At 40.9% G+C, this 12,138-nt stretch overlaps 1 protein-coding gene across 11 annotated transcripts in view; it reads right to left on the bottom strand.

Moving 5' to 3' along the window:
- BEGAIN (brain enriched guanylate kinase associated) overlaps positions 1-12,138 on the bottom strand; it is a 163,624-nt gene that overhangs the window by 82,782 nt on the left and 68,704 nt on the right. The gene's annotated exons all lie outside the window — the stretch shown is intronic.

The following is a 12,138-nucleotide window of genomic DNA, read 5'->3' as shown; positions in this document are numbered from 1 at the left end:
ACAACAAAATCCAAGACCGTGTGAAGCTTTGCAAGCTTGGTGATCACTCCTGTTGGTATCACTGTGCCATTTTATTGTGCCTATATGACTTCATGTTTTGTCAGCCTTTAAATGCATGAAATATACTAACTGATCTGAAATTTAACAGCTGGTTGAGTACAATTTTACTGATGATTAGATTTCGGGGAAGAGAAACAGGTGCAGAAACACTCCCTCCTGCAACTACAGAAAAATATGGTAGGAATTAGTCATTCAGTATCTGCATGGAAATAATCATAAATTGTTAATAATATTTCATTTTGAGTCTCCTACTTGGGAAGCTGATCATCTGCATATCGTGAAAAGCGTTATCTAGCTTTACTGTCTTGCAGCTTATAAACTACTGCTATAGAGTAAAAACAGTCACATTTTTCAGGGTTATAGATCATCTTTGCAATATAATTCAATGACAGCTGATAGTTTGTATACTGCTTAAATGCATGTTGTTATTTCCTGTGGGAAGAAATAGCCATAAATGCATTGTATAGGTGACAAAATATACCTGTGCCTGTAGCATTTCCCATTGGAACTATACTTACTTATCTGTTTTATATGTCTCATGAAGTTTCAGTACTAGTAAGGGCTCTCCAATGCTGTTGATGGTAACATCCAATAGTTTCTCTATTTATTAGAGGCATTTATTTTGATGATGAGTTTTATATTATGGCAGAACTCAGTTTTCATGAAGAATGGTTTTCCACACGCAGTAAAATAAATATCAGACTGACCTAAGGGCTGTCCTTCCCTGCCTTTCCCATGGGCTCATTTTTTCAACTAGCAGAATAACTGTTGTTCCTAATGTAATTAGGTGATTGTGAATCATTTGCCCCCTACTTTTTCTCTATCATAAATGCTTTGCTCCAGTGTCCCAGCAGCAGATCCATTTTTTTGCTCTTTTTTATGGTTTGACTTCAGTCAACCCTTACGCAGCTCCAGCTGCCCTCCCTGAGTGCGCTTAACAAAGCTTTGTTTCAACATGGAGAACATTATAGGGCCAGTACGTACCTGGCCAAGAAGACTTCTGTGTCTAGAACTGAATTTTTATCAATCTTAATGAGACAAATTTGGAAAGATATTTTGGTTTCCTAATATGAAAGTAAGGACTATAGATGCTTAAGATATCAGCTGCATAAATTAGTAATACATTAAAATCTACCTTCTAAGTTCTTTATTGCCAGTGTAATTCTCCCTTTTCTCATTTTTCCACAGTCTTGCTTGTAGCGTCTAAGTTTGGGAGCTTTGGGTAATCACTGACTCATTTTGTGATCTAGGAATGGACTATGTAAAAGGATTTTTCTAAATATATGGATGTATTTACTGCAGACATCAACCGTGCTTGTATTTATATTGCATACCTTTTCCAAAATCTGCTGTGATGTTTTTAAATAGGCATGTGAATGAGTGAATAAAGTCATACTGAAAATAAGAGTAGGATTAACTTTACTGAGAATAGCAGCTCTTTTGTGCAAAGACTGGTCTGTGCTTGCACGGTTCCAGCAATCCATGCCTGGTACCTCCAGAGAATCTGAAAGAACTGATAATTACACGACATCCCTTTTAAGATGGCACTTGTTTTACATGGTAAGCAGCATAAAGCTAACATTCAAGACTGAAATATACTCCTTTCACCCCAAAGAGATATCATAAATTATAGCTGATAGCTCAATAACTTTCATTTACTCACTGAATACATAGGCTAAAGATCTGTTTTCTAAGTGGCTCCAGTAAACTATCGTGAGAAGGTGTTTCAGCAAGAGAGGGGAGTGCTGGCATGCCGGGGAAAGGGCAGTGATGTCTCTCTGGGAATGCTATGCAGAATCCCGGTCACCCATTTTAAAGAGAGGGATTCAGTCTCAAAGAGATGCACTGAAAAGGCTTTTGCTGAGACTTAAGAGGCATCTTAGAAAACAAACTCAAAAGCAAAGCTGGTCTAGATCAGTCAAAGAAAAGAAAGACCGAGTGAGGATGTGGCTACCATTTTAAACAGAACAGGCAGGGTGGAAAAATTATTTCCTCTAAAGAAAGCATTGGCTTAAGAAAAGAAGAAAAGAACTGGTCATGATCACATTTTCTTCAGGAAATTAGAAGATTTTTCATGACAGAACAACATGATCTTGAAACAGCAGACAGAAAACCACTTAGAAGATGGAGTCTGTGGTTGCCTGTAACTGCAGATAACTGTTCCAAAATGTCCATGTTCCTAAATGTCTTTTTTTTCCCTAAATTGCTTTTTTACAAAAAGTCTATTGTCAAAAGATTTATTCTAACAATGGATCTCAGCCCTTCCATATCTTATTCCCTTCACTGTTCAGTGACATTCAAGTAAATTGTTACTTGTGGGAGAACAGAACCAGGCACCAGCTCCGTACCGCCAATGACAGGTGTCAAAAATGGATGAACTCTCACTGAGAAAGCCAGTGTCAAGAGTTCTACCTTTCAGAACCTGATGCGGCTAATGAATTCATCATTCGATCTCTGCTAGCATCTCTGCATTTATCAGTCCAACACTTTCACGTGTTTACAATCCAAATGCACTGCAACGGAGCAGTTCTATTTTCAATTGAGAATACTATGATTACAGAGATAATATCTAGAGAAGCATTCCCAGGAGATGCCTCCAGGCAGCTTAAAATCAATAGAAGTGATGAGTATTTTACATCTCTTCAGATTTCGCTTCTGGTTTGTCTATATAACCCTTATCTTTTACCCCTGAAGAGCATGGGTACTTTCACTGTGGATAGGTTTTCACGTTCCTTTTGCTGAGAAAATTAAGCACTGAGTGATCTGCTTCAGAAATCTGCTCACTGGAGAATTGGTAAGTATGCATGTAAACAACTGCCCTCGAGTATAATCTGAGCTATTTTTGTGTTATAGTTTGGTAGGTTAGAAGGAGGAATTAATTAAAAAAGAGAGACTAGATTTCAGTTCAGAAATTGTTTTTGTCTGCTCAGAAACGCAGTCACATCATCTTCTCCTGCCTGCCACCATAGATTTAGATTATTTTTGCTAAATTCTGTTCTTAGTGAAGAAGTTATTCATCACTGACTGTACCTCTGATGAAATAATTCAATGGAATTGCCTGGGCTGGTTGGCGTGGAGTTCATCCCTTGTATATCCATACAGGTTTTCTCAGTCCATCTTGCACTCTGTGGGGCTATTTGAAATTGATTCTTTCTAGTTTTATGTGTCTTCCATTATAAAGGACAGATTTTCTGTTGTCTTAGGGCATACTACATTCATTTTGAAGACACTTATCTATGCCAGGCACTGTTACATTGGACTCTCGAGTAAACAATATGGCTCCCAACGTAGAGAAAATCAGCTCACTTCTCTGTCACTCTACTTACTCTTCTACGCTTTTCCCTTCTCATCCGTTTAAAGTATGAATTCATTGAGGGAGAGGAAGTCTCTTAGTATTTTGAGAGAACAGCATGCAGTATAATGAATCCCTATCTCAGGATGGGCCTTTGAGTGATAAAGAGAAAATGAGAGGAAGATTCTGGTGGGGTTACTTGAGTTGAGGGTCTTTTGAGAAATCAAGAAAAAGGCTAGAAAGAACAATATCTGAGGGATGGCAGCCCTTGGGATGTATTAGAAACATCTCAATACTCTCAGATTTGTTTGGGGTTAAATTTCAGGTTATCTAATGGGAAAATTTTTTCATTATCCTGAATGTCATTTTAAACCAGACAAATGTAAATTAAAAGACTGAATCCAGAATAACGGGGGAACCAAAGCAGGCTCAGAAGTAAAGACAATGCAGAATTTCACCACCCTGAGGATGAGCACTGCCAGGGTGGGGGCAGCGCTGGGATGAAGGAGCAGGCTTTGTGCTCCTGCTTGTGTCAGAGCCAGGGGCCATGACTGCTGCTTCTGCAAGCGTGATGAGCAAGAGATTTTAGCTTCCTCACAGCATCCTTTCCCTTGGCAGTAGCAGTGGCAGGTCTCTGGCAAAGGCAAAGCAGGCAGCTGCCCCAGCAACTGCATACTTTGTCTATGTCTAGAGCTGGCTTTGCAAATCCCATTCCATTTATTTCAGGGCTTGAATCATATACTATACCTGGCGCAAGGCCCATTCTATGCTTTGAAAGTGCTTTGGGGAAAAAATAAAAGTGCTGCAAAACAAAATTGCCAGGTGTGAGCAATCAGAGCACAATTAAATCTATTACGAATGGAATGAATTATCTCCCTAAAAAAATATTAGCTGTTGTGGAACATGTCTCATTTAGCAATTAAAAAATGTATACGTTCAGGTGAGTCTTATTACTGCCTGGCTAACTCCTGTCATGTGCTTCTTCATACTGTTTTTTGCCAGAACTGGCTGTGTTGCAGAAGAGAGACTCAGTCTTCATCCAGACGTACATCAGTGAGTCACGGGCACGAGACTGGTTTATTCAATATAGACAATGCCTAGCTATGATAACAGCAAACTAATGGATACTTTTAAAACTACAGCCGTAAATGCAGAATGTATAATGGTGAGAATTCAATGACACGGAATACTTCTCTCAAAGGGAGAGATGGCATCAAGGATTAAAGGTGAGATGGGCTCTGAAGCACTACGTGACTGAAGTGCATGACCTGTTTTCAAGACATGAATATAGGAAGGTTATTCTCTCTAACCGGTCTCACAGACACCTACATTTGGGATTCTGGAATGCCCTGGGAGGTTGGACAGACGCTGAGCTGCCTGGGGCCAAGCAGCCAGACTCCCTAGCACTACTGTGACTCCTCTGCAAGGCAAGAGTTGCAGGTCCAGGGAGGAGCTTGTCCCATTCACAGTGCTTCAAATCCACCTAACCCATAGGGACAGGAAGTACAGAGTTAGCACGGAGCCCAGCAGCTGTAATCTCTTTTTTTAAGAACACAGTAGTGATGATATATATCCCATACTTTTGGTGATTTGAGCAGGGGGCATGGATTTGTTTCTATTTGAGAGACTTTGTTTCTACTTTTTCACAGGATTTAGCCTTACTATGTGGCTATCAGCACAGATTTCCATGCATTCCATTGAAACCAGGCACTGGATAACCAGAAATACAAAGTCATGGAGGGAGGTGGAGAAAGTCATGGAGAAAGAAAAAAAAATAAATCAGTTGGGTAGCTCCTGTTTCCTTGACTACATGGTATTTCTTTCTTGATCTGTTTAAGGACTTGGGGCTCCTTGTTCAGGTGGTCTGAAGGTCCCCTCTGGACATAGGGATCTCTTCTTGAGGCAATGCAGTGCCTGTATTTTGTGCCCAGAAAACGATTTGGCTCAGATACCAGAAGAGCAAGCATGTGTGACTTGAGGTGCAGTACGCTAATGCTAACTAGGCAGTGCAAACTGAAATTTTAATACATTCCTTTGGATTTGGCTGCCAAGTGCAACTGATGGCTAATTGGGCCTGAGATCTGTAACAGTGTTAACTTGTTACAGTACAAACATGGAAACCAGAAGGTCTGATCTGGTAGCCGATTCCCTCAAACGAAAAAAAAAGATGTACAGGAAGCCAGGGAGGCAGAATTTCCAGTATGATAGTGGGGTCAAGGCACGTGGAAATCTGGTTCCTATTTGTGCAAGCTTTGCTGGCCATACGCAATTAGAATCAAATTCCCATCTCAGCCAAAGGATAACATTGTAATACCTCCCTAATGTATACTGAGGCTCTGGGCCAGTCCTGACAGAGTTGGAAAAGTATCATGTGGCCCATCTTTTATGGATGCAGGGGTCAAGTGAGTCTGTTAATAGCAGACTGTACTCCCTTCGCTCTCATGTAATTTTGGATCCTCTAACTTTCCCACAGTCCCTGCTAAAAGGTGTCATCTCCTTTGCCAGAAATGTGCTACTGCTTAGTAGCTGAGTAATGGGTTTTGTCTCTTTGCAAAATCCCAGCTTCAGGCTCCTGCCAGTTCCAGAGCTGCAGCCTCTTGGCTCCTACAAGCATAGAAGGTATTGGATTAAACCAGGGTAGGTTAAAGGGTTATCTCTAGATAAAATAACTACTTTCCTTGACTTTTGAACTGGGGAAAGTATCATGCTTGATAAACAAACACCTTCACTCAGGTAATTAAAGTGACAGGGATTGGGTAGCATTTGATTAGGGGGTAAGGAGTCTTCCCCCACCCTGATCAGGTGTGTGCTATTTGCAGAAGCTCGTGGCTACTTAATAATGTTATAGCCTGCAAGAGACCCCTTGGAATGTGAGATGAGAGAAGAAGCCTTTGTGGGAAGAAAGAAGCATTAAAGAAGTTGAATGATCTATTGCCATGTTTAAGGTAGCTCAGGTGAGTTCTCAATTATTAGATGGTTCAGAGCAGCTTGGGTTTTCTTTTTGCTGTGACATGTTTCTCTTTGCTTTATAGAAAGAGAATTTGGGGAGCTGAAGGGCTGTCTCCCTTCAGCTTCATTGGTCTTGCTTGTACATCCCTGTGATTTCCTCTGCATCATGAGAACTGAGAGTATAAAACCAAGAAAGGTTTAACTTTCCTGTGTCCTTGTATTGCATGTGTACAGCACTAGATCACAGAAAGGACTGAAATTTCTATTCTGTCAGAGCAGTAGCTATTCTGCCGGAAGGATGACAACCTTGACTGTCACCAGAGGCTGCTCTGACTTACTGCTAACCACTGCACCATTGCAACTGGTGAACATCCAAGTTCTTGGGATCAGAATTCAGAAATTTTCTTACAACATATTTTTCTCTGTTTCTCTGCCTTTGAGCACAGCTCAGTGCATCTTGTTAGTTATTTCAGTAGCTGTTAATCGCTCTGTCTCAATCTATCCATGCTCTTTTGGAAAGAAGCCACACTTTTCCATTACTACTGGAAGGCTTAGGCTTGACCCTGGTAGTTGTTTTACACCTTTAGTAGAGCAATCTTCTTGAATACTCACAGGAGTATCCAGTTAAGGTCTTTATAGCTTGTTCTGACAAAATTTTTTCTTCCTGACTCTCTCCCTCTTTTGCAAAGTGTATTTTGGCATAATCTCTGAACTTCCTACTGGCAACTACCTCTTTGCTGAGAAGTGACATCCTTTCACGGTCTAACGCCCAGTATCTTGTTCCTGTCTTGTTTTCATGTAATCTACTTTTAACAGCTCTAGACGTCTTGGCAGCAGGGCCGAAGCATACTCACTATCTGTATTTCTTGGCCTTTTTCTGATAAGACTTAGACTTCCTCTGCTCTCTACAGACCCTCAAATGAACATGGAAGAGGAATGCAAAATCCTACTCTCTTTCCCCCTTGCTGTGTTCAAGCGCATCAGGAACGGCAGTTCCTGCACTCCTGGGAATACAGACATGCTAAACTGTTTGGATAGCAAGAGGGTGGAAGGGTATGGGCCTAGCCCTGTTTTCTGTCTGGATCACTGGCCAACATCTGGGAGTCTAACGATGAAGCCCCACAACTTCTTTTCCGTAGTATGTCTCTTAAAGACACATTTTGATACTTTAGGATTAATTCCTGTCCTGGTGAAGTTAATCTTGAAGAGGAAATTCAGGGTTGAGTTTCTTCTTTGATTTCTTGTGAGTGCTCTGGCCAGGCCTGAGAACAGGTCTTTAACACTTAACACTTTTGTATCTTAATGTGACCAGAGCTTTATGCTCTTAGGAGACTGTCCACTAATAAATTATGTATTTATACCCTAGCAGAGCCATGAGCTGCTACTTTCTGACTCCTGAAGACTAATCCAGGTAGATGATCAGTTCTATCACCTCACATTAATCAGACCTGAGTTAGCAAAAACCCTTGCATATTAGCATGTTCTGATATTTGGCCCCTTTTCATTGTTTTTTTTTTCCCCAACATATTTCAGAAACCTTTCAACCAAACCATTTGTCTTGGACAATTAGACCAAGATAAGGCTACAAAAATTGGAAACTGAAGGAGAAAAAGGAAACCTTTAACATTAGCTAGTAATCTGTTCAGTTAGCTATGCACATTTCTGGTTTATAGCAGGAGTTAAAAAGAATTAGTACATTGACTATCAGTAGTAAGTGTGGGAATAGCTCACTAAAACAAATGTGGATTTTACACACCTTGTAGAAAGTTGTGTGACCATTTCAACCTTTACTAACTACTTTATTAAATGTTATGGAAAAAAAATTATTTCCATTTGTAAGGGTTTTACATTCTGGTGTGAAAAAGTCTTTCATTTCGGACAAGTCTTGTTCTCTGATTAACTCCTATGGGTAGGGTTTTCTAGACAGAAAACCCTAGATTTTTCTGTCTTCACCTCACTGATCTTCAATCTCAGGCTCTTTCCACCTCTGCACTTTTTTAGAGGACAGAAATTTGCTGACAGAATTCTTAGTAAGTTGATGTCAATCTGATTACTATTAACAACATGTTCCATTTCCCTCCTTCAAATGAAGTTGAATGATGGCGGTAAAAGTCAGAAAAGGGATCTAAAATAAGCTAGGTCTCTCTAAATTTCTATAAATACAAGGTTCATTCTGTTATGGTAGACAGTAATTTCTTGTATGTATCCCACCAGTTTTCTGTTCATTTGGACCTGACAAGGTAAATGAGTAATAAAAAGAAGGTAGATGTAGAGAAAATGCAGTTGTCTGGATTTATTGAGCCCACTTGATGCTGTTGAAATAATTTTTTTTCTTATTTTTATAGCCATTCATTCTGTTCAGTCCTGATAGTGTATGTCAAACATCGCATAAACGAATAAAGAAATAAATGACTCTTAGGTACTAATGGAAATTATATAGTCTAAAATTAGTGTGTCTACTGCGGCACAAAATAATAGATACTGAACAACTTGTTCTCGTCTTTGAAAATTGAATTTAAATATAAATATGAAATATAACAGCTTTTGGTTAAAATAGACAGTCACACTAATTCAGAAGGTGGAAACACATGGGTAGCCCCACCAGAGACATATAAGGAGTAGGCAGGTGGACCACTGTAAGTGCTGGGGAGATAGGACACAGGCCAAGCATGTTGTGGTATGCTCCCATCAGCACATGTGGCCACCATATCATCAGACCTGGTGGTAGCAATGGGCTATAAGAGTGCTTTGCTGGGAGGCTTTGACTTGATGGTTACCTGGTGCAGGCGGGCTGTGGGGACTGACCCCAAGGACAGAAGGCTCACTCCCAGCATTGGCTCCCTCTAGCATTTGCTGAGGACAGTCTGAAAAGTTCTTGAGAGATACTATTAGGGTTTGGGAAGGCTGCAGAAAGAGGCGCCTGACACGCAGCTCCTGAGAAGGCTATGGGCAGCCTACGTCTGTGCTGCTCCAGGTGAACTGCAATGGGGAAAGGTATGAGGAATCCCCATTTTGAGAGCCTGGACTGAAGCAGAAAGGTTAAAGGATAGAAGGCAAGATATGGAGACAGAAAAAAAGAGCACTCGCTCATTTCTCCAACAACTTGCTAGGTATTTGTGCCTCCTTGTATGCCACAGCTGAGGTGTTTCTTACCTGGGGCAGCTGTAGCTTCACCTACAGCCTGGGAAAGGAGCAGTGAGTGAGCTCTGTCTGAAATTTCAGAACTAGTGTAAGGAAGGCAAATAGTAGGACCCTAAATTATGAGCACCTTCTGACCTGTTGTTTTACAGGAATGAGGCACAGCAATAAACATATAATTGACACTCAGAATTGAATTACTTGGGCACTGCTGCCGATGCTAAAGGTAAATGGCTTAGTGCCCTTATCTCCCTCTCCCTTATTGTTCAGGGGTAAAGAAAGATATAAAGAAAGATATTGAAAGTATATCAGATCTGCCTTTTATGTGTAGTGTGAATAGACTGTGAGCTACCCAGTTTATCTCCCTCTGTGCTAGATTACCTGCCCTCCAATGCTGTTTGGCCTCTGCAATTTATATCCCTGTTTCTTTTATTCCAGCTTCACACCTAATCAAGTCTCACAAACAATCTAAGCAGAAAACAAGGCACAAAGAAACAGTTAAAGACCACAGCACAATTTTTACTCTAATGCAAGACTGCAATAAGTACTTTGGCCCACAGAGATGTGCTCCCTACTATCATGTTCTATAATCCATTTAATAACTGATCAGGATTTTTCTTTAGCCCCATTTTTATGGTTACAAATAGTCTTTCAACTGTGAGACTAAATGTATGTCTGCTCAGTTTATGCTCCTTTGTTTTTATACCTGTGCTGCCCTGTAGCTTAAAGCATTTATCTCCCTCTGCTCTTTCATACCTTTTGTCTACTTATAAAGAACAAGATGGGGGGGAAGGGAGGAGACAGACAGAAAAATTACTTGGGAATAAGTGAGGTTTAACAAGGAATCTCCAGGTAGTTGAGGTGTTTGGTTAGTCTGGAGATTGACCTTTTCTTCTCCTTTGTCCTTCTGCTAGTGTTGGCTTAAGTCGGTTATATCCACTGATTTCTGACATTTGGCCCCGTGAAAAAGGAATTGCAGAAATCTAGCTGAGGGAAATGCAAGGGCAACCTGCAAGATCATTCTACCACCTCATGGGGTGACGTTAGGGAGGACTGAGCAGGTCAGGACAGGATGCTGGGGCAAGGGGCTGACAAAGAGTTGTGTGAGGTGAGGAACACTTGCTCTGTTGCTATCTTGAAGACAGATCTCTTCTATTTGAACTCTGGATGTTTGCTGTTGTCACTAAAGCAGTTTCATAATTTCAATAAAAATCGGATGGTTATTTTGGTAGTTTTTTTTTTTAAGGAGGGCTTGCTGATTGCTGCCGTTGGCAACCTGCTTCCCGTGTTCTCCAAATGAACAATGTGAATGTTTGTTTACCGCTCCCAACTTCAGAGTGCCTTTATCACCACAGTAACAATACAATGAGGCTTTTAAATGCATCATCTCTCCCAGTAAAGATGAGAGCACTGAGCCAAAGAGACCCCGGCTCAAAGCCCTGTGTCAGAGCCAGGGTGGGAGCTAAGATCTTCCTGACCCTGAGTTCTCTGTGCTGTGCTTCTTTCCCCAGGTGCCCATGGTTTTGCCACGCTTTGCAGGCAGGCCTGGGCAGGTGGCAGTGAAATGACAACAGTTTAGCCAGAAATCATTCCTCTGAAACAGCAATGTTTTTCCTGCGTAACAAGGCAGCATGCTCCCCCGGAACAGAAGAATCCATCCCTTGGCTTAAGCTAAGGTGGTTCCAAGGAAGAAGCCCGCTCTATGGCAGAAACACATGTCTTGTAAATGTCGAATCACTGGAAGATTTGTATTTTGCTGTGTTGTTTGTAGCACAGTATACAACTATTTTTTTGTTCAAGTAATACATCTTGGCTGGGGAGCTGATAAGGAAGCTCTGAGATTTATTTTTTTTTCCCTACCTTGCAGATACTTTTGGTGTGACTTAATCGCTTCCAGTCCTAAGGAAAAGCTTTGATGTTCTCATGTATTCTCATGAGCTGCACAAAATAATCTCAAATAGATTTTTGGTGTTGCAACCTTCTTTGTTAGTGCTAAGTTCTCTGCCTTTGCTGGCCAAGTGAAGTCCTCTGGGGCAAGTTCAAACTTCTGGCAGTGGATGGCTGTACTTATTTGCTCTGAGCAGTCCCATTGACTGCTGGACTCAGTGACACAACTCTCCTTCCCATTGGTGCCTGCGATTTATTTTTTGTCAGGCTGCTCTCTGATCTTCATTATGGCTTGTTTTTAATAGCACGCTCTGTCCTCTGGCAGCTCTTTTTGTAGTGCTACAACCAAGTAAGCACCACCTTGTAGCCTGACTCCAGTACTGGGGTGTTCACAGACTGAAAATGTCATTCAACTTTGCATGTTGGGGAAAAAGCATTTTTGTGAGGTCACAGAGTGAATAGGAATCTTTATTAAATTAAAAGCAGACCAAAGATTTTCCTCTTCCAAAACAGCCTGAAATATGCAGGTTGGGGTTATGGAATCTTGAGCACGGATTTTTAAGATTTCCTCACAATACTAAATCAAAATGGGTTACTGTAAGATCTTTTTAGGAAGAGATTGAAGCCTCTGGCTTTCCAAATAGGTGCTTCTTATAAACTGAAATTCTTATGAAAAACTTACAGTGAGAAGAGGGCAAGAAGGCACCGTGAAGGACAGGTTGACTACATTATACTTGAAGACCTATTGATTGGGCGGTGCATCCAGTTCAGCATGTTTAATCATTTTCCACTTTGTGCAGGCTGCTTTATAG

The sequence above is a fragment of the Larus michahellis genome, chromosome 4, assembly GCF_964199755.1.
Source record: "Larus michahellis chromosome 4, bLarMic1.1, whole genome shotgun sequence".
Lineage (NCBI taxonomy): Eukaryota > Metazoa > Chordata > Aves > Charadriiformes > Laridae > Larus > Larus michahellis.
This window is presented reverse-complemented; position numbering and strand designations above follow the sequence as displayed.